Raw genomic sequence first — 20,834 nt, forward strand, 5'->3', positions numbered from 1 at the left:
GGTTTATTTTCTTGCTTCATTTGCTTATGTATCACATTGTTATGGCTCGGGTATTTTGGTTTGTTATGTTATGCTCCTTTGACTTGTTATTTTTGACATGGTTGATGTTCTTATACTTAGTTATGATACGGTTGTGTTTATTTCTCACATTCATATATATTTTTTTCATATCTATTTGATCTTGCATATACTTGATTTTGCCCCAAAAAATGCACATGCTTAGGTGGAGCTTTTATGTTGCAATCCTAGATTTTGTTGTCATAAATAATGGGAAAATTGTTAACACAAGGTTTTTGTTAAATGTAAATATTTTGATGATAACAAGACAAATAATTATAGACTAGTGGTTTAAAAGGAAACTTTTATAGGAAAATTATAATTCAAAATTAGGAAGCTTGTAATTAAGGAGAAGATTGAAGTCAAACCAAGGAATCAAAGTAGAAGTTTTGAATTAGAATTTTTTTCGAAGTGCTTTGATCGCTTATAAGGCTTGGGATGACAATGGGGTGGGTTCGGGACGGGTTGCCCTCATCCCAACCCCACCCCGTTTATTTGAAACAATTTCCATCCCCGTCCCATTTAAAAAATTAAACGGGACGGGCGGATATGATAAATTACCATATCTGCCCCGTTTAACTTTTTTTTGGATTTTTTTTTAAAATTACTTTAAATTTTTTTAATTATATTAAAATAAATATATTTTATAAATAATTAAATTACTATATTTTTTTATAACTTATTTTATTAAAAATATTTTATTATTATCTATATATTAAAAATAATAAAATAAAAATTAAATTAAATTATTTTTAAATTATAAATTTAATTTAATTTAAAATTAAATTTTATATATAATCGGGTGGGGCGGGGCCGGGCGGGGCAGGGCAATACCCGAATCTGCCCCGAGTTTAAAAAAAAAATCTCAAACTTATCTCAAACCCGTTTATTAAAATTAAACCTCATCTCATTAGGGGCGGGACGGGTACCCGAAAAGACCCGCCCCATTGCCATCCCTCTATAAGGCAAGAAAAATGGTGCATTAATGATTAACAAATTGATTTATCTTTTCCTATGCATCAAGATGGTTTGATCTCTTGAACAAAAACATCTTTTTAAAGATCCAATCTTAAAATCATTTTAAAAACCATAAAATCTCAAGGTTTTTTTTTTTTAAAAAAAAATTAGAACATAAGGACTAATGCCCCAAAATTTGTTGAACCAAATGGAAGTAATATTTAAAAATGAACTGTAGGTGGGTAGGTACGGTCAACTGAGCAATCGACCAAGGTGGTTGTTCCTCCATTTGCATTTTTGTGTCTCTGAATCCACTATGAGTTATAGAGTTAAAAGACTCAACCTGATGGTCTTGATCGATTGCCCATTCAACCCTCTAACGATTACCTAAAGTGCTAGCTTGGTGGTTAACTAGACCAACTAGTTTTTGACTCTAATGACCAGTTGGCTTCTAAATCATATACAAATAGTCCTTAACTCACGTTTATGACTCTTCACCAACCTTCATTGATGTCCATTCATTGTGAGAAGTGAAAAACCTTCTAGTGTATTAAATAAATTCTATCTAATATTTTGATTAAAATATTAATATGAACTACACCGTGGGCTGTTCTCATATGGAACTGCCACTATCCTGATGCCCAAGTTTGATTTCAAGTCCATGCTTGATCCAGTTCATTCTTACCATGAGAGCAACATCCTAACCGTTCCCCCATTGTTAAATCAGACAATTGTATCTTTTCTGACTACCTTAACCCAAGTTTGCTCTGGCCTTCTTTCTGTCCTCTCTTTTAACTTAAATAAAGTTAATCCTCCTCACTAATGCAGTAAATGATCATAATTGGATATGTTCAACTTAAATCAACTTATTTCAAGCATATGATCAAAAGTTTTCAAGCATCTGTCTTTCCACTAATTAAGCACTCACTATTCTATATGATCAACATAAATCAAGCAGAGCAAAAAACTACAAATTAAGAACTATATTCAAGTAAAGAATTGAAGCAGCATTAACAGGTTTAATATGACAATGAATTTTTTCAGGGAGAAGTTTCCTTGGGTGGAGCTCAGGAGAGGCTAAGGGCTGACAGAGAGCCGCAGCAGCCACTGACTTTGTAACCGATTAGCAAGCCAAGCGTGTGCAGGCTCCAGTGGAAGATTCCTTCCAAGATTTTATGCCAAGGTGGTGGATACTGAAACAGGGCTGGGTGAAGAGTCCTAGTGTGATGAAAGGGTACCTGGGAAATGCAGAAGCAACAGCTACAGCCATCACTTCAGATGGATTCCTTTACATTGTTGATAGGATAAAGGAGTTGATCAAGCACAATGGATATCAGGTACCTCATCAACTCTCCACCATTACAGTATGTAGTTGAATCTTAATATAAACACCTTTGAATGCAAATGCAGGTGGCTCCAGCAGAATTAGAAGTAATACTTCTAAGTTACCCCAGTGTTCTTGATGCAGAAGTCATACCATGCGGAAGCAGCTTGTCCTTCAAACCCAACAAGAAGTTATCTCCAAGTTATACAAAAATTTCCTTTTAATTTTCTTGGAGAATCAGGGAAGGAAAATCTTCCACAACCTGCTTTTCAAAATGATTATGATGCTGCAATAAGAAGGGTACTTGAATAAATATAAAAGATTTATAAACTAAGGAATTTTCTCAATGCAATTTCCATGGAAAGAAACTACATAATAATCTGTTTTAATGACAAGTCAATAAGTCTTCGTGCTGCAGTCTCCCCACTACACTACAATCATGTCCTGCAGGCTTCAGATGTAACACTGTCAATCCAAAACTGTTGGACTCATGCCATAAACCAATAAACTGTTTTCTGTCAATTTGTTTGAGTTCTGATGGATAAGGGCCGCTTGGCAAAGGCCAAGTTACTGGTGTATTGGAGTTTGCATAGTGTAGTGCCCCTTTACCCACAGGGCTGTTGTCATCTGTAGTGCTTAGCATTTTAGGAGTTGCCACGATATAATAGTCTGCTTCCTTGTGATCTGCAGTGACAAGAATCAAGTAGAACTGGCAAACACGGACATCAAGAGAATCAAATATAATTTGACGGGTGTAAGACACTTCTGTTTCAACCAAGACCATTTGATGATTCTGAATCCTGAAATTGAAACTCATCTCATTCCCCATGCTGATGTGTTGTTGGACCGTATGAGTGACCTAGGACCTGTTAAATTTGCATAACCCAAAATGATGAAATTAGTAGAGAACAACTCATGAAAAAGCTTAGCATACCAAGTGCATCAATCAAGAAGGCAGAATGAGCCACCTTGTAGGCGTGTAAAACCAATCACCAATGAGAAGATCAAACTCTGCTTCTGGCTCAGGGAAGGGAACAGCAATCACAATCCTGCAGCAGGCGTTTGTAAGTTGATGGTGGGGAAGTAGAAGAAAGTGCCAATTTTGTCCTTGGTCTGAAACATGTAAGTCCCGGTTCTTACCAGGTTGGATTGGACAGTTTGTTGCAGACACACCATCTTGCAATGAGTTTAGCCTCTTCTGTATGGCATTCCAGCAACACCACAACCACAAACACCTTAGCTCATTAAGCCTTCAATCAACAAATTATTTGAATACATGCAACCCAAAAATAAGTTTCCATGTACCATTCATGCCTGTCATATTTTTTCTACTTTCTAATATTCAACTACTATGGACTCTCTAATCATATCATCCCACATCCTATCTTCCCTTTTGATTTTACAACCAGTACCAACTCTAGAATCATGTTGTAGATGAAGTTGCAACTACTGATGCATCTTGTTGGGGATCTATCAGGATAAATAGCACCAACAAAGAATGCCAGCATAAGGCATATTCATTACAAGTAAGCATGTAGTTCCAGAGAATAGAATACAAACACCAAGAAAATTCTTGTTTCAAGGCATGGTATATACATCTCATGTTTTGGACACATACATTACTAGACACTTAGGATACAAAACCATTTTTCACTAGTTTTTCTTTGTCTACCCAATATCATACTAACTACAGCACCTCCTTGGGAGAAGATGCAAAAAATAGAAAAAACAGATTCACGTAAATGAGTCATTACATGCCTCTTCATCTCATCTCCCTAGTGGCAAAGTATTCTCCCAAATCATTATAGCTAGTAACCAAAAACAAAAGGCTAAAAAAAAGATTCATGAACTTAATTACCATATATGCCATGTTATCATGAAGAGCGTCAGAAGGATCTGATATTCGACTGTCAATATTGTTGATGCTTACTGGACTTATTTTTATTTTCTGAGCTGTAGTTTTAATTCTACCTCTGTTTCAAAGCATTTTGATTAAAAGAAACAACTGCAGCAAGGTGCCTGGTATAATTCTTTCTGCAACAATGTTTGTTTTTTGGGCACTACTGAGTACCGATCCTTGTTCCAATAGACTAAGTACTTCCAGCATCTGAAAACTAATGTAAACTGGTTAGAGCATGTGCAAAGTAGCAAATCACATAAAAAATATAACATTGTATTGACTACTTAGAAGGTCAATATGTGACTGCCAACTTTTTCGTGAAAAGCATGATGGGAATAGTTCTAATATTTTTCTATTTACAGTATTCTAAAATTAGTAGGTAAACCATAATCATTTCAGGCTAGTAGCATTTTATTGGAACACAGTACCAGATACATATTGAACATTCTTTAAGGTTTTCCATTATAACAGCCTCCATCAAGTTATATGATTGATAATTCAGTAACAACTTAAATTTCAGTTCAATAACATTCAACTAATTATCTCCACCTTTGTCAACCACCCACATGCCCAGAGGAAGCAAGGTTGTTGTAGCTAGAAAGCCAAAGTAAATTTAATAGTTACAGTTTAGGAACATGAACTATATTTTGTTGAACTTTGATGGCCTTGCAATCACCCAGGAGCAAACATGAAACACAAGGCTGTTGAGAAACGTTAATGTCTATAGACTACCTGGATTAGTATACCAATTCTATTATGCTTTAGTTGAACGAATGAGGCCAGATAAATACTAAAATTCAGTTGTTCTCTTCAACTTCATTGAGTGATACTTGAGTAAGAATAGTCCAAGTTCTATGGTAGACCAAGATGATGATTAAGACATTGAACCTTCAAGACCTTTGAAGCAGCATACAAGGAACAATCTTCTTGCCAATTTAGTAAAAACAGAAACTTTTTGGTGCACTTGGAACTAAATTCAGGGATTTGCAATCTAGTTAATGTTCTCAGTAGTTTAGTATTTTATAATTTGCTCGGGCACCTTAGTGTCGGTGGCTCCAAGTGGTGCTTAAAAAGTCCATCTCAGAAGTTGCAAACAAAGTACATCCTTGAAAATGACCTTTCCAAGCACAATAAAATAATATTTGGATGCTCATCCCATGAAAATAATTTTTCTTGCAAATATTTTAATTAGAATCAAAAGTATTTATGAAAATACTAAAAATACCACAGGATAATGTTATTAGTCCGAGCAGGCCCTCAAAACAAGGCCTCAAACTCACAGGACAGTTATAGGTCATTATTCATTTAAGTTGTTTCCAAAGGTAGTACTAGTCTTTCTTTCCAATAGACACAAACAACCAAGAAGATGACTGAGCCTAACAAACTACTAGAATACTGTTGATTCAGAATGATAGATGACAAAATGTATGTGTTTTGGGGAGATACCTTTGAGGTGAGTTCTTTAAAGCATTGCTGCACATTCCTCTAGTTTTAGCACTACATTCAAGAAATGAACATTATGCTTCTGTGAAAGGGACATTCCTTCTTCTCTAGTGAGTGCCCTTTCACTATCCTGAAAATGTGATTTATTGTAAAAATGAGGTACTCATATTCTTTAAAAGAAAAATGTAACAATGCAATAAGGAAACAAAACCATGAAGCTTATATCTGCTTTGAGATTATTGAGATTAACAACCAGGAAATTTATTTCCATGAAATATGATATTGAACATGAATAAGTTCTTCATGGCACTACTAATCCTCTGGATAAGTGTAGGTGGGTGATTGTTGTCTGTGTTTTTCCTTTGGGTAGTGGTGTTGGGGAGCCAAAGTGGTTGTTTAGGAAAAGATATCAAGACCATCAACTTACCCTATCAACTTTATTCCCAACTAAAGTTTTGATGCACTTGTGATTACTGGAGTAGAGATCTACTTCCTTTTCCCAAACATCCAACAAGTTTGTAAAGATTTCTTGCCTTGTTACATCCTAAACTAAGATGAAAATTAAAATCCCAAACTAATTATTCAATTAACCAAAGTTGAGCTACAATGCTAGCTAAAGCAAAATACCAGACTTCAAAAATTTAATGAGCTAAGTATTTCATTTAAAAAAAGAAGAAGAAAGCAAGAAATTAAAGAACTAAATAAACACACATAAGCCAGCAGTTTGTGTGTTGCATACAGTACACACTTTTTATTTAACAAATCAGAGTAAGGGAAGGAAAGGGGAGAAAGATTTGAAAATTTTGCCAGATATGAAGTGGACAAGGACAGGCATAGTTAACAAACTCGCTCCCCTGTTTCTTGGAACAAGAACATGCTGGAAATAAAACTATATGTTGAAATAGAACAATAGGTCACCCAATAAGAATGCAATGGTTACATGCCACCAAAGAAATATACCAGCATAAAGATAGATACATTTTCTACTACATTCTCGCATAGACCAACTTATAAAATTGATTCCCATTGGGGACTGATAATTAAATTACTGCATTATAGATGGTTAAAGCACCAGCTAAAGCTTGAAAGAGAGGGAAAGGCAAATTAACTGTTTAGGCAGTCAAAATTCACCTAATGGCATCAGTCTGATACACATTTGAGGCCCATATCCTAACAACTTAGAGTTTTCAGGAAAGTAGGTAGCTTAACATATTATTAGAGCTATGATTAACTAGAGGTCTCAAGTTTTGCTTTTAACCCCATATCCTACTCTTATCCTCATATGATATACATTAGCCGCTAATTTGTCTCTTCACGTGTGGATATATCATAACATAATATACATTGAGTATCCTAATTTGATATATATTATGGGTCCATTTCCTAACCTTCTAATTTGCCTCTCCATACTTGGATATCCTAATAACATACATTATGGGTCCATATTCTAACTGTATTATAAATTATGGGCTCATATCCTTACTACTAATTTGTCTCTCCATGCTCAGATATCCTAATATTATATACATTATGGGTCCATTTCCTAACTGTTAATTCTCTCTTAATATGCGGATATCCTAATATAATTACATTATGGGACCATTTCCTAAGTGCTAATTTGTTATGTTATGGATCCATTTCCTATCTGCTAATTTGTCTCTCCATGTGCAAATATTCTAATATGATAAACATTATGGGCTCATATCCTAATGGCTTATTTGTCTCTTCATGTGCAAATATTCTAGTATGACATGCGTTATTGGTCCATATCCTAACTGCTAATTTGCCTCTCCACATGCAGTCACACATGAAGAAGGGTGTTAGTGTGGTATACATTGTGGGTACATATGCCAATGGCTTAGGCTTTTAGGAAAATTGGTAGTTTAACATTGCTCATGTTTTACTTCAAGAATCCAAACCCAACTATACATTATAAATTTTTCAAGATTTTGATTTTACCAAATTGAAGAACAAACTTAAGCACCAACACAAGTTGCTCCATTGTCTTGTTCTGCTTCTTCCTTTTTCTGTCTTTTAATGGTGAATCCAACAGTCACATTGAACTTCTTAAAGTGTAAATTGCTTGGCATCCCCACTTTAGAACTAGCTCTGGAGTTAGTAATCTATATTCTTGATTAGTTAGGAAACTGTAATTGAACATCGTTATTCACAAGATACTCTCTCTGCTCTCATTTCTTCATTCTTCTTTTCCTATGTCCCTTTTCTTTCCCTCACTGCAGCCCGAAGAAAGCATAATCAGTTTTGTTCATTTTTATCTTCTTCAGATATGTTTAACATTAGTGTGTCCCATAAACCATTATTCCTCAGCCCATTAACATGACTAAATTAGTAGACAACATTGTTCTCCAATTATATCCCAAAAATACAACATTTTTTTCCTCCTTTTCTTTTGATGCATGGCTCAAACTTTACCACTTATAAAAAATAGTTCCTGTGGGCTGTTATATATAGACACACATAAGTTTGTTTTACACAAGAGTGCATAGTATGCCCCAATATTTTCAATATTACCAAGGCCAGTTTCCAGAATATGAAAATAGCCAGCTGCATATGTGGCTTATTACAAACCTAAATATTGTATTATTGCTTCTGGCAACTCTAATTCAATAATTCCTAGTGCTTCCATTATGCTTAAAAATTCCAGGTTAGAGATGATAATGGAAAATGGAGCATGATGTGTTTCTATGGGATTGTTGGCTTCTTTATTTATTTTGAATTGTAGATACTCTTACCCAGCAATAGAAATGAACACTTCCAGCGCTCTCTAGTTGTGATCCACATGGGCCTTTCTCACATTTCCTTGTGAAATTCCAAAAATCAATCCTCAATATTGTTACAAAGTATGCTCATCAATGGATAAATTTCATTGCTCATTCCATCAAACAAGAAAATTATAATTCATTTAATTTCTATGAATAAAAAGGGAGGTGAGCGGCATTTCATCCTAGTAAGATAGCAGGTAGTGCAATTAGGATAAGTTGTACAATCAACTCAAACAAAACTTAGTTTATGCATGTCCTGAAAATCATGACTTCATTTTTATCCTTTTAACATCAATAAAGCAGAGTTTATGTCAATATGGGGGAAGAAAATTACCAATACATGGCATAAAAGCCTTTAGAACAGCAACACTGCTATCATATCCCTTGGACCTGAGGCTTTTGAGGACTAGCTCAAGTGGCAAGGGGTTGTAGTGGAGATTAAGTAAATTCCATGTGATAGAAAACGTAAGGGAAATAAAGCAAAAACAACACAAGCCTACAAAAAAGGCTGCTGTCATAGTCTTTGTCCATGTCTAAGCAACTGTGTTAGACTGGAATCCACATGGCCATATTTTCATAGCATTTTAAGATTTTGCAATCTCATATAAAGCAGTAGAAACCATGTTACTGCCCTTGTTGTTTGGATTAATTAAACATATGACAAATGGAAAATGTATGCAGAATATAAGTAGCTAACATCATGGAGAGGTGAAATTTGTGAGTTAAAGATAAGATTAGAACAAGGAACACAGAGGAAAACTTAGACCAAGCCCATTACATGGAAAAATTAAGGTGCAGATGAAGATGGTTCAGAAATTGTCAAAGAAGACCAATGGTGGCACCAGTAAGAGCATGTAAGATGGAACAACTTCAGGAGGAAGAAGAACCATTCATATTATTTGGCAGAGTATTATGGAACCAGAACCAAATGGGATCTATTTTATGAATGCTTTAAAAAATATTATGGACTCATTCAATTTCCATGGGACTCCAAATACTATAGCTTTGGTATAGTCACTAATGCCTTTATTTCAAATTGGTGTCTATTAATCCATTTCTCTTTTTATCTTTCATTAATTGATGAAGTGCTAATTATTTCAAACCAAAACACATGAACAAAAATAAATAAATAAAATAAAATAAAAAACAATTCACAAATAAATTACACATATGACCACAATATATGAATTTGGAGAAAGAAAGGTTTGCACTTATAGTGAGCCTATCTTTAAAAAGAAGAAGAAGAAAGAAGTTAGAATGTCTCATCACATACCCAGAATAATGCCATGGACACCTCTGCAGTAAGTGTTTGTTAATGTTCCAAACCTCTCCTGTCCAGCTGCAACCAAAAAAAAAAAAATTGTTAGCAAACAACTTGAGTTGTCTTTGAAAAAAAAAAAGAAAACAAATGTCACCTTCACTAGTTCCCAATTATGCTATGATTCTACAGGCATTATAATTGAATGTACAATGAGATTTGAAGCTTTCATTCCAAATCAAATGCTGCAAAGAGGGGTGACATCCCTTTACGGAGTACAAAAGCTTCTTAAATCCTTCATATTTTTTACATTCAAAGTCAAGTTTCTTTTAAAAGAAAAGCGTTAAAACTTTTTCCTTACCCAACATCATATAAAACTACCCCATTTTTTATCCACAGTTCTGCTGCATGAGATAAACTGTCACTGAGCTAACAGTCTTTCACAGAAACTCCTAAAGACAACCAAGGAGCATTCTTATTCTTTTCTAAACTTGAATAATGGAGCAAAGAAATTTTCAACCATAAATGAGGCAACTCCAGCAAAATGTGACAAAAAATGTAGTTAGTGAAAGCATCTGGAGGAAAACCCCTTGGAATCCCATGAAATTGGAAGTTGAAACCCAAGTACAACTCCTTAGTTGGTACTTATGTGTCCCAGATTGTAAGCTTCAATCTTTTCTCACCAATTGTGAGCAGCATAACCTTGAAATCAATTTCTGCAAACGGTTAAAACAATACCTAAAGCTCAACATATATCAGATAGAAAAAACTGAAGTGGTGAAGCCCATGAGAAGAAAATGAGGTTGGTATTGCTACTTTAATTTACAAGCCATTCATCATATAGTGCATATAATTCTTCTAGCAGCACCATGAAAATTAAAACTCAGAAAGCTACAAGCCCAAAACCATGAAAGAAAATGTATCTTATGGTTTAAACATTTCCTTGAAGTTCAAGCATAAGGCGAGAAAATTTTCTTGTTGCTGACAGAACTAGGATTAAAACTAAGTTACCTACTCTATGGGTGAAGAACTCCAACATATAATTTATGGAGTCTAGAGTGTTATATCCATTCCACCAACTTACATTTCCTGAAGCTCTCTTCATATCAGTTTAAAAATGCCAAAGTTGACTATCTGAACACAATCTATCTTATTTGACCAGACCCCTGTTTCTTCTCATCAAACATTATATTGGGCAACTTGCCCACAAAAAACTGCAAATGGGTCTTCCACTAATAGACAGAATTTACAATCTAACAGACAAACTTCTGTTTTAAATTCAATTTACACAAACCCAAAAACAAGAACAAAAACAAGTAAATTACTAGAAAAGAAAAGAAAAAGAAAAAGAAAATTACGTTAAATGCCCAAAAGCTCCTAGAACATGAAGAGCCAGTGAAAAAGTAGAGTTAAAGTTTCTAAATGTAAAACTGGGGTTGAATTATAAGGGCACCAGGCATGAGGCAAGAAGCAGATATGGAAAATCTTGAGACAAGTAACATATGCTATTGATGGTGACTGAAATATCTTGGGGCGTGTAGAGTCTGTTGGCTTGGGTTTCATAATGAATACCTAAAGCATCTATATGGATCATCTGAAATTAGCATCTCTGTGTAGTCCAAAGTGATCATATGAACAAAACCACTTAATCAAGGAAAACATCTGTATGGATCAAATATACCACCCCATATACTCAATATTGACGCTGCAGATGCTGTAATACGCTAATCATAAATAGGTCTTTCATTGAAATCCTAAATAAGTAAATGAAATAATTTAAATTCAATATTAACAACTTCAACACAATACTGAAACTTTTCACTTTACATTTTTTTGCCACAATCAAATGAAAATTGAACATGCACCCACAAGTACAACCTCAATAATAATAATAATAATAATAATAATAATAATAAAGAATAAATTTGACTATATTGAACGGGTATTACGTCATCATTATACTTGCCATTGTAGCCACCAAATGCTTTTCTCCATTGACTAATGCTGAGCAAACATTGAGGTCCTGTTTTCAAGTTATGCTTAATAGACTAACATATATTACGTACACTTGATATTCAGGTGCATGACATAGCAGATATTCATGTATATGACATAACAGCAATGTAGACTTTCTGAAATAAAATTTAACAACATCAAAATATGGTCCTTCTATGTACAAATTGGGAGCACATACCAAGGATGGATGCTTGGGATTGTTCCACAAAAGGATCTCTATTTTTCAATTTCTAGTTCTATTAATGTTTATACTACATTCAACTCAACTTAGCGAAAGCAATGCTACTAGTAAGATGAACTAGGAACACAATACAAAATATAGACAAGCTAGAAAAAATTTTGGATTGAACAAATCATTTATTTCCATCTTACCTTACAAGGTTAGTTCAATTGGAGCTGGTAAAATTTTAGATTATGGTTCTGGCTTTGTTAGCAGCCCATTATAAAGTTTATTCCAATGATATGCATCAAAATAGAAGACCAAGAAACCTCTTTCCCTGAATACTCTTGTCATATAAAAGGAGCGATAACCAGCTCTGTTTGGGTATCCATTAACAAAATATTTTATAGGGTTCCACTTTGTTCCATAATGAGAGAAGTGAGAGCAGTGCTTTCTAGAGGTATACTTCCTTTAGGTTGGATGAAATGAAGTTTTGACAAGAACACTAGAAGAAATTTGGGCCAAGTCAGGATACAAGGATTTTCAAGGATCATTTAGGCTTACTCTAAACCACCAGGGTTAGGCGTTGCAAGTAGAGATAAGGCCTTTGCCTCTACATGGACGTGAACTTCATGTGGACTCCTAATTCCATGAATCAAGAGGTTACTTTCCTAGCAAAAGAGGCACATTGCATCCACCCTCCTTAGTTGTATTTATCGTTTAAGTGGTTAAAGCTATTTCCCATTATCCCTTCCTTTTTCTCTTTTCTCTCTTGTTAGATGCTAATGCTATCCTCTCTTACACTTGATATCAGAAGTGGATCTTCTTATTAGCTGAATTAAATTATTTTCTGTTCTATTATTGTGTCAAGGTTTGCAAAGACAGAAACATATTATATACTCCAACGAAGATTACATAGAAAGTTTGCCAAAAAGTGATTTTTTTGAAGAACAAATATTTTAGTAGCTAATCTAATAAAAATAAAAATAAAACAACAAAAACAAAATGCCTTCTCATAGCCCTGCTTTTCATAAGTTCTTTAACAAGACAAAACCTTACTGAATTGACCTTAGCCCATAAATCAGTCTCACTCCAAACCTAAAATCAAAGAAAATGAATAAACACAAATGCCATCAATAAAATTAGCTAAATAGAATGGTTATTAATTCACCACCCTTCTTGAGTCAAGATAAGCACTCAAGTTCAGGTTTGGCTCCATCAGATGCCCAACAATCCTGTCTGCTGTTCCTTTCTTTGACCCTCCAAACCAATCAATGCACTATATATTAGCTTCTTGATTTTCAGTTTGGGTTATGAACGAGACTCTTAATATTTAGACAGAATCTTGGTGTATAATAGTAATTATAAGTTATTATAACTAGAGAACAGAGGAAAGAAAACACCAACATCTCACTTGGGCATTGAGTGGGTTGTGACTTGTGAGAGGATAAGAGAAACCAACTAAATGGATGTTTGCACGAACCAAATGTGGAAATGCTAGGAATTGTATAGCATTCCGATCCCTATTCCCATGTTTCCTTGAGCTACACATGGGCTTAAGTTCAATGTTTGCATATTTATAATGTATGTCTCTATCCTGTCTGCTGTACAATGCTTTATATCCTAAATTTGAATGTGTATGTGGTTTTTTTTTTTTGGATAGGTAAAGAATAATATTAATAAAAAAACATCAAGAAATAGTATGTGCTTGATTCCCTACTACCATAGTTCTGTCACATTTATCCCTACACTCTTACTTGGCTTGGATCATTCCTTTCCAGAGGCTCAGAGTTCCTAAATGGAGCTCAATCTGAGTCTGAGTTAAGAATGTTGTTGGTCTATGTTTCATATGGCCCACAATTCCATTGATAGTTTCACTCAACATCCCATTCTCCAGGAAGTATATAAACATCCTTTTGAATAAAGAAAGGCATAGATTTCTATATCCAACCTTCAGGTTCCTTTCTCAAACAGAATCTACCATTTTCAGCCAACATCTTGTTTCTCAACCATTAGCCACCCACAAAAGAAGCATGCCTGTCTTTGTCAACCAGGATACTGAAGACACTTAGTTCTCTTGAAATCTTGAGACCTTCAAGTAAATTAAGAATCTCTGCCTCATTAAATAGCCCCAAATCCACTCCCTTGGAGAAAACTTCGAAAATCCTGTATCTATGATCTGTATGCATTGGTTAATATCCTTCTTACTGGACTGCCTAAGGAAAATCATTGAAATTGGGCTCCAAATTGGGCTTCACTCTGCCAACAGGTGGAGGAATCTACTCCCCTATATATGCACAACTCTCCTAACTAGAAAGAAGACCAATCTTCAATCTCACATATAGTGCCAAGAGAGCTCCAAAAACTCCTTCAGCAAATGTGAGACATCAGTTATTATGCCACAGTTCAGCCACAGATTTCTGTGTCCTCAAAGATTCTAGCATCCACTTCCAATCAAATAATACGTGAGTTCATTAGGATAACCCCACACCAACCCCCCAACCACCAACAATACATTGGCCTCCCTCCCTCAACCCGTTAAAACCTTGGAAAAAGATAGCCATTATATTTGAAATAGCTCTATGGTTAGTAAGGCTAAGGTTGCAATTCAAAACAATCTTTGTCAGAATTCAAAAGCAAAGGGGTTATGGAAGAAAAAAGTGGTCTACACATTGCCATTCCCAACAACAAAACACAATAATCAGGCCACAATCAAGCAAAGGTATGTAATTCTGGAGAAGTTTTGGAATTCCAAATCTTGGGGGAAGGGAGGAGGGGAAGTTATGAGAATTCCAAACATTGGTGGAAGGGAGAAGGCGAATCACCTTCCCAAAGAGCTTAGAAGAAAGATTTAGAGGGAAAAACCCCCCTAGACTTCCAATTTCTGCATCTATAACCATACTTGAGTAACTATATTCCTTTAGTAACAACTCCTATCAGGGAAAAAAAATTATATAATCATACAGCCAAAAATATGGTAAGAGCACCATTTCTAACTAATTCAGGTTGGTTAAACAAAACCATTCTTGCCACTCCATTCTATCAACAATTGTAGTTTTTGTCACAAGGCTCACTACCTTAACCGAAGTTTTCTCCTTCTGTCTTCAACCTCTTTTAACTTAAATCAAATTAATCCTCCTCACTAATGCAGTTAATGATCATTGTTGGATATGTTCCACTTAAATCAACTTATTTCAAGCATATAACCAACAGTTTTCAAGCATCTATTTTTCCGCTAATTAAGCACTCACTAGTCTATATGATCAATAGAAATCAAGCAGAGCAAAAATCTACCAGGAGGAATTAAGAACAATATTCAAGTAAAGAACTGAAGCAACATTAACAACTTCAACATGGTAATGAAAATTTTACTTTACATTAACGACATTAACATTTCACATTTTGACTTCAACATTCAGCACTACATGGAAAAAAAGAAGTTTTCACAGTCATTCTATTATATACAGTAGGGTTTATATTTGGACTTGAATGGTCAGCCTAACTGAGAAAATGACCACAGATTAAAGACCTAAAACATAGCACCACTATCAAAGGACCCACAAACATTGTTACATTTCCGGGTGTTGTAGTTGCTGGATTCTTTCCAAAACATTTTCTCTAAGCTTCAGCAATGACTCCTTGCATGCTTGGAGTTGATCCAGATCAGCAATGCGGCTCAAATCTGCTTCCCACCACAGAGGTTGGGATTTGGATTCTGGGACTCGACCTCCCTGAAAAGAAGCAATCGTCTCATCAAAGTTTCCACTAGAAGAGGAGGTGAAAGGCTTCCCGGTGGGTTGGAAGCTCAAATCTGTTTCCCACCACAGAGGTTGGGATGTGGATTCTGGGACTTGAGCTCCCTGAAAAGAAGCAATCGTCTCATCAAAGTTTCCACCAGAAGAGGAGATGAAAGGGTTCCCGGTGGGTTGGGATCTCAAATCTGTTTCCCACCACAGAGGTTGGGATGTGGATTCTGAGACTTGACCTCCCTGAGAAGAAGCAATCGTCTCATCAAAGTTTCCACCAGAAGAGGAGGTGAAAGGGTTCCCGGTGGGTTGGGAGCTCAAATCTGTTTCCCACCACAGAGGTTGGGATGTGGATTCTTGGACTTGACCCCCCTGAAAAGAAGCAATCGTCTCATCAAAGTTTCCACCAGAAGAGGAGGTGAAAGGGTTCCCGGTGGGTTGGGAGCTCAAATCTTTTTCCCACCACAGAGGTTGGGATGTGGATTCTGGGACTTGAGCTCCCTGAAAAGAAGCAATCGTCTCATCAAAGTTTCCACCAGAAGAGGAGATGAAAGGGTTCCCGGTGGGTTGGGATCTCAAATCTGTTTCCCACCACAGAGGTTGGGATGTGGATTCTGAGACTTGACCTCCCTGAGAAGAAGCAATCGTCTCATCAAAGTTTCCACCAGAAGAGGAGGTGAAAGGGTTCCCGGTGGGTTGGGAGCTCAAATCTGTTTCCCACCACAGAGGTTGGGATGTGGATTCTTGGACTTGACCCCCCTGAAAAGAAGCAATCGTCTCATCAAAGTTTCCACCAGAAGAGGAGGTGAAAGGGTTCCCGGTGGGTTGGGAGCTCAAATCTTTTTCCCACCACAGAGGTTGGGATGTGAATTCTGGGACTTGATCTCCGAGAAAAGAATCAAATGTCTCATCAAAGTTCCCACCAGAAAAGGAGGTGCAAGGGTTCCCGGTGGGTTGGGAGCTCAAATCTGTTTCCCACCACAGAGGTTGGGATGTGGATTCTGGGACTTGACCTCCCTGAAAAGAAGCAATCGTCTCATCAAAGTTTCCACCAGAAGAGAAGGTGAAAGGCTTCCCAGCGGGTGAGAAGACAAGGACAGCAACAGTTGCCCCGGACAGTTGTGAAAGTTGCTGGGCTTTCTTGAACAATCCAGCTCGCCGTTTGCTGAAAGTCACCATCAAACGGTCCTTGGATTCAATCTTTTTAATCTCGATTTTCCTTCTCCCCATTTCAATTGAAAAAATTGATCTGGGACAGTGAACAGATAGTAGATCTTAGTTGAAGATGAGGGAGAGATTGAATGGATTTTGAAAGGGTGGAGGCAGAAACAAGAGAACAGAACGTCAGAAACAGAGAACACAATGTTGAAGAAATTGACCTGGCACAGGGAGCAGATGGTTGATCTCTGAAGATGAGGGAGAGACTGAAGGATTTTATAAGGGTGGTTTCGAACGTTGGAGGGAGACAGAGGAGAGCAGAGTGAACGACAATTCAAGATTGAAACGTTGGAGGGCAACAGGGAGCAGATGGTTGATCTCTGAAGATGAGGGAGAGACTGAAGGATTTTATAAGAGTGGTTTCGAATGTTGGATGGAGACAAAGGAGAGCAGAATGAACGGCAATTCAAGATTGAAACGTTGGAGGGCGATAGAGGATAACGGCAATTCAAAGATTTAGGTTTTGGAGGGAGACAGTTAGGAGGGAAAGAATCGATGACCGTTGGTGTCAATTCAAGATTGAAACGTTGGAGGGCGACGGAGGATAACAGCAATTCAAAATTTAGGTTTTGGAGGGAGACATTTAGGAGGGAAAGAATTGATGACCGTTGTAAAAGAAAAAATCTTTGAGATTCTGTTGAGGGGATTCGAACCCCCAAGAAAAGGCCCGACATGTAATAAAGACACCACTAGGGCAAGCTTACCCTTTGATAAGGTAGATGCACCAAAAATATATATATCAAAATTTAGGATATAAACAAAATATTAAAAAATACACCTTAAAGAACAAATTAATTATAACTATTTTATAATTAAATGAAAATTTCTCATTTAATTCATTAGTAAAAATATATCATAATTTTCTTTATAGTGTTTTTAACATTATTAATATATTAATTAAATATTAAAAAATTATATATTTATCATAATTTATTTTATAGTGTATCATAATTGTAATATATTTATCCAAACAGTGTTATTAGTTTTTAAAAATTGTTTTCTATTTTTAAAAACAAGAAACTATTTTTAAAAACTCCGCCAAACAGGCTTTTAAGATACCTCTAAAATTATTTTACAAATTCAAAAACTCCCTCCAAAAGATCTAAAAAGGTGGCTCGAGAGTTAGTGACAACTGAGTAATAGGTGGACCACTATGGAGTGTAATGAATGGCTAAGAAAAAAGAAATCCTAAGTGCATGCCACATGAAAATGCGAAGTGAAAGGAATGAAATATGATGAATAATATGTGTTATAAGGATAAATTGAAGGGTCTACAACAAGGCTATATCTAGCATGTTGCACAACAATACAAGAAAAATAATGGAAAGAGAATAAAAGTCAATAATAATTCTAAACCTACAAGGTGAAAGGTACGAAATATGATTAATAACATGTGTTATGAGGACAAAATGGAAGGTCGATAATAAGGCTATAAATAGCTTGTTGTACAACAATACAAGAAAAAATGAGAGAGAATAAAAGGTAATAATAGTTCTAGGCTTACAATTTAAAATTAATTATTGGATATTAGAATTGATAGCGAGTTTAGAATCCTAAATCTCATCCAAATCTTTAATGTAAACTTTATAGATTTTGCACTTACCATGGAATACTCGGAAGAAGACTTACATGGAGAAGGAGTAGAAGACAATGGTGGTGTTTACACGATGATGGTATAGTGGGTGACTTGTGTTGATACTAGGTCAACTGAAGATAGATTTCTCCCTTGGTTGCGGCAGTGAAAGTTCCAATCCAAAAACTAGAGACTGGGCTAGCTTCTTCCTTGCATAAAAGATGTCCAGATGGGTGGTCCAGACACACCCTTCGAAGCTCAAGTTAGGCACAAATGAATAGAAACCTTTTGAGATGAGATATATGGGAGCCTATTTTTTGTGTTGCATACCTGAGTTATGTTTCAGGGGGTTTTTATAGTGCTCAAAGGGGGAAAACACTATATTGTTGAGCTAACGCCTTAACCTAAACTACAATGATGATTGATCAATATGTGATAGAGCAATCATTGTAGTTCAGGGTAGCTGGTGGTTGTGTCAGACGACTCATCATGATGCATCTTGCTGCTAATTCAACCCATTGAAGGTATGAGACAAGATGTGATGGTCCACTGATGCAGATGTAGGGATGAGGGAAGTGTTAGGAAGTGTCCCAAATTCCTAATTAGTATAGATTCCTTTTTTGTAAAGAATATTGTATAAAATATTTTTAGGTTGATATATTATTGTAATATTAGACTTTCTTATAAAATAAGGAAGGTTGTTGGAAATATCTCTATAAATATTCTAGTTCATGAGGGGAAAAAGTTATGAGATGGAGATGGGCCTATAGAGACTATACAAGGTGGATAGAGATGTGAGGAAGAACTGGAGGTACCCGGTGGAGCGAGATGACTCGTAGTAAGGTATGGATACAAAGAGTGGGGAAACATGGGATGTTTCGGGAACCCAATAGTTGTATCTGGTTCTGTCCTCTGTAATATTCTCTATTGTATAGTGGAATCATTATCTCTCATCTGTGGACGAAGGCATGGTTGGCCGAACCACGTTAAAACCTCGTGTACCGTATGTGTGATTGTTTTATCTTTGTGTTCTTGAACTAACATTGTTGGCATCAAAGCTTTCGTTGGCACTACAGGAAGGTCCCATCAGTCACCTCTATGTCAAATGGTCATCACTTCACGTATCAGGGAGGATTTGGGGCTAGCAGGAAGATGTTGTCCTCTCAGTGAACTCAGGCGGTCCAGATAGAACATTTCTGAATACTTCAATGGTTGTCCGGGTAGTAATGGAGAGAGTGACACATGGTTCAGCAAAGGTACTGCCACGTGGTCAGACGCGTGGAGGTGCACATGTATAGACACATGGGAGGAGGCCCCCACAACTTGGTAGTGTGAAGTATGAACACTATGGATATTTTGGGAGCTTGTGCGATTTTTTACCCGTATTTTCATGGGAAAATGAAGATGGAATTTAATCACATTATTTTTATTCTTGCATATACATTACAAGTATACTTAGGCTAGATTGGGTTGTCCAAAGGCATTAGGCTAAGCCGAACTCGAATTTAAATGAGGCTGAGAAAAATAAACCTAGATTTAATCCAAGTTACATAAAAGGGTGACCAAATCCTTCCAAAGATCAAATTGGATGAAGCTAGCTAGATCAATTTGTAGTCCTAAAATCACATCTACATTTAGTTAAGACCAATCATCCTCCTAAATCATGAATTTAGAAGACTTGGGCTTAAAACCTCGATATCAAAATGTATCTCTAATTTATTTTAAATAATAATAATAATAATAATAATAATAATAATTGTAAGTAATGGGTTGTAAATTAAAAGAATTTATGATCTAGATTTTGGTGCTACTAGACTCTATATATATATATATATATATATATATATATATATATTTTCCAGCTAGTTGGTCCTGATTATTCATGGCACAATTAAAAACCATAATGCTATGTTTAATTTTAGGAAAATGCTAAAGAAAAAAAAAACTATTAAGAAAAATGATTTTTTTTCATATTTGGTTTTATTATGTAAAATACAAAAGAGAATCAAATATAATTAAAATTAATTACAAATTTATGTACTTTTTAATATAAAATAATTAAAATAAGTTAAATAAATTTAAAGTAACACATAAAAATAATTTATTAACTTTAAATATATATATATATATTTTACTTTTTCTTTCTTTTGTACATTTCCTCTCTAGTTTCTTTCCCTCGGCTTTCCCTCAAATTCTCCCCAAACCAAATATACCCTCAAATGGATAAAAACTCTAAAATGGATGGATAAATGACATAAAAATATTTGGTTTAGTAAATTTTATTATTTAAAAATTAGCATAAAATGCAATGTGTTCCATATCTTTATACCATAAAAGCCATAATGTAATTTTTTTACCTCCTTTATCCATATTTTGTTTAAATATTTACCAAAAAGAAA

General features: G+C 35.5%; 1 pseudogene; it reads right to left on the bottom strand.

The window, feature by feature from the left end:
• Window positions 1-3,284: 3,284 nt before the first annotated feature.
• On the bottom strand, window positions 3,285-11,691 carry LOC117928414 (annotated as a pseudogene).
• Window positions 11,692-20,834: the final 9,143 nt, after the last annotated feature.

The sequence above is a fragment of the Vitis riparia genome, chromosome 13 (genome assembly GCF_004353265.1).
Source record: "Vitis riparia cultivar Riparia Gloire de Montpellier isolate 1030 chromosome 13, EGFV_Vit.rip_1.0, whole genome shotgun sequence".
Taxonomy (NCBI): domain Eukaryota; kingdom Viridiplantae; phylum Streptophyta; class Magnoliopsida; order Vitales; family Vitaceae; genus Vitis; species Vitis riparia.